Source organism: Ruditapes philippinarum, unplaced genomic scaffold (assembly GCF_026571515.1).
Source record: "Ruditapes philippinarum isolate M1 unplaced genomic scaffold, ASM2657151v2 ctg6_1_1_1_1, whole genome shotgun sequence".
NCBI classification, from domain to species: Eukaryota; Metazoa; Mollusca; class Bivalvia; order Venerida; family Veneridae; genus Ruditapes; species Ruditapes philippinarum.
In genome coordinates, this window is record NW_026859747.1 from 532,857 (window position 1) to 536,271 (window position 3,415).

The following is a 3,415-nucleotide window of genomic DNA, read 5'->3' on the forward strand; positions in this document are numbered from 1 at the left end:
GAATAGAATATCAATTTAATCAGTTTGAGACAAAGTTATCGTCTATTTGTAAAACAACAATGCTGTAATTTAGATTTACAGACTACAATGATTCGAAATATATATTATTTCCTCGTAAATGAAAATGTTAATAACTCAGATCAGTGGCCACGGGGGGAATCACGTGACTTTGTATAGTAATACCCACGAGAAAATGGCTACTGCTGAGCCCCGGTAAGTACCTTATTATGTTAAATTAAGGTGACAAACGTTTCTTAAATCAAAACAAAACCTAGCGTATCATATGCGCGATAATTTTCTTCGAATGACAATACAAAGTGCATTATCCTACAGTTTGTGGTTTTTGAGAACATTGTTTGAATTGTGTGAAAATTGCACATTTAGCGATAGTAATTCGCACGAAGCGATATAATTTGGTACCAAAATCAATGAAAATAAGCTTACTTTCTGCACTTAAGAGACAAAATCAATCATTTTATTGACATCTGTTATCGTAGAAGTCCATATAAAATATATTTTTGAAGGTCTGTAGCCTACAAATGTTCTTTGCAAGTGAATAGTAAGTAAAACGAACAATTTCTAGATAGTAAGTTGCACGAAAACAAAATAGTAAGTTTCACGCACAGTTTCCCTTAGCATACATATACATCAAAAGAAAGTTAAAGTTCATATGTAAAGAGAGCTTTTTTTTTAGAAAATGCTTAATATTTTAATTATTCAAGATCAAATATTTCACATTTTGTCTATAGGACGAATGCTTAATTGGTTGTTTTTATAATATATATAATGAACTTTTGATGGGATTTAATATTACACGGCTCAGTGTTATTTTTCTGTTGAGATAGTAGTTCTTTGACCTCTGCAGTGTCAGGTGTGTCTTGGCCCTTATTTTACTGTAATTATAAAAAAAGATGAAAATATAATTGCTTGTTATTTGGTATGGTGATTTTTATTAACTGAACGCTTATGTTTTTATATGGCGGTATTTGTTACATTTAGTCACTATGTTACTTAATTTATGAAAATATATTTAAGAATTCGCAAGAACAAAATAACTTCTTACAAAAAAAGCAACAGCAACAAAAAAAAACAATGATACAGTGATTCAAGTAATGATTAAAGTCACATTGTCCCTCAGAAATCCATATTGTTTTAATTCTTAAGAAATGCCAAACATGTGTTTGATAATGTTCAAATAATGGATGAAACGCATGATAGTATTTTATTACAACTGAAAAAGGTAGCGCTGAGCATTAAGTGATGTGTCGTAAAGGTAGCAAAATGTAAACAAAGTAGTATTTTGACTTCAATACAAAATGCTTATTCACTAAAGGTATACCAATTGCCAACAGAACCAAAGATGCAAAAGATAGTTTGAGTATCTAGCAAATGAATATGTTTTCGGAAACTGTAACAATATACCAAAAATAAACAGTTTTTTTAAATAAAAATAATAGCATTTCAGAGGCATAATGGACCTTTAAAGAAAAACGAATATTTGAAATCAAACAGTCAAAGATATTTATACTTTTTAAAGTGAAGGCAAGTGGAGTAAACACCTGAGTTAAAGCACTGACGTTTCGTGAAAGAATTCAAGGACTCTGGTGGGACTAGAATCCATAGCAGTGAGAAGCATGTGTATAAAAATCAGGGACTTTAACCACTCGGTCATGGACACCCTGAATATCTTATTTACTTACTCTATCACAAACAAAAAGTAAGAGTTTACGAGGCAACACATTTGCAGATGGTAAGAAAATAAGCGAATAGTAATACATAACGTTTTAACAAAACTTCTTGGGTTTATTTATAAAATCTGCCAGTGTATAAAGGAATAAATTTAATAAAAAAAAACTTTGTATACCAGTTCTATGATGGCATTAAATATCAATGTGATATGGCGAATGCCTTCTCCTTTGCGTCTTTGGTCCAAATTGCAGATACTGAAAAGTAAATGATGGTGTTGTAATAGTTCCTTCTGCACAGTTATTATTTCTTTATATATCTTGTTCTACAGATAACGGGTGTGGGTCCAGTCTAAAGTGAAAAAGGGCCAAGTGTAACGTACATTGTTGAGTATCAATGTCAATGTCTCATTTATCTTTTTAAATTAAGTAATCTTTTATGAAATTATATGAATACATGTATTATGAAATAATATGAATTATAATTAAAATACTTTCTCGATATTTGTTTCTCTGTCACCGTAGACGGAATATACTTGCAAATTGGTAACCAAAAGAATTATAAGATAGTTTCGTCACATTTTAGTAAGCTTTTTGGAAACTGTGCGTGAAACTTACTATTTTGTTTTCGTGCAACTTACTAACCAGAAATTGTTCGTTTTACTTACTAAACACTTGCAAAGAACATTTGTAGGCTACAGACCTTCGAACAAAATTTTATATGGAATTATACAAGAACAGATGTCAATAAAATGATTGATTTGGTGTCTTAAGTGCAAAAAGAAGGCTTATTTTCATTGATTTTGGTACCAAGTTATATCGCTTCGTGCGAATTACTATCGCTGAATGTGCAATTTTCACACAATTCAAACAATGTTCTCAAAAACCACAAAACGTAGGATAATGCACTTTGTATTGTCATTTGAAGAAAATTACCGCGCATATGATGCGCTAGGTTTTGTTTTGATTTAAGAAACGTTTGTCACCTTAATTTTACATAATAAGGTACTTACCGGGGCTCAGCAGTAGCCATTTTCTCGTGGGTATTACTATACAAAGTCACGTGATTCCCCCCCGTGGTGACAATAGATACAGAATAAGGTGCCGTCATTAGTATTATTTTCATTTGTAACACACATTCATGGCAGTGATTGATTACTTTTGAGAAAAGAACGTCATTGTCTTCTATAATTAACAAAAAACGTTGCTGAGGTTATGAGCTGGCAAATACGAGAGAACCACTGAGGGTGTTGTCACTTAATATATATTATAGTATGTTTTAAAAAAACTGTATCGTCCCTCTTTTATATCACTTGTTGGGCCTCTGCAAGAGACATTTTCAGGTGATGAGACTATAAGCTATCTAACCGCTGCCTGAAAAAATGAAAAGGAGAGACATCTGGGGTTTTCGTCAACCATGCATTGTTACATCACCTAAACAGTGTCAATGTATGTTTAATCTTTATCTAAAGAACAAAATTTTAATAAGTAATTATTTATTGTATTTATACATTACTTAAAAAAAGAAATAATTATAATTATTTGATACATTTTAAAAAAAAGTACAAAGCAAATTCAACGCAAAGAAACGGAGTTTGTTTAGTGAAAATCATCGAAATACATTTTTAGGTACTAAAACCATGAACAATACGGAGGAACATGTATTATATATCTCAACGTTTCAAAAGGTTTCATAACTCAACACTGTTTACGTATTGCTTTAATCAAGT

At 31.2% G+C, this 3,415-nt stretch overlaps 1 long non-coding RNA gene across 1 annotated transcript; it reads right to left on the reverse strand.

Moving 5' to 3' along the window:
* Window positions 1–402: 402 nt before the first annotated feature.
* LOC132757781 (uncharacterized) lies at window positions 403–2,770 on the reverse strand. Its single transcript, XR_009629499.1, has 3 exons — window positions 2,699–2,770; window positions 1,865–1,943; window positions 403–893 (listed from the first exon to the last, which is right to left on the reverse strand). It is a non-coding gene; the product is annotated as an uncharacterized LOC132757781 (long non-coding RNA).
* Between the last annotated feature and the right edge of the window lie 645 nt (window positions 2,771–3,415).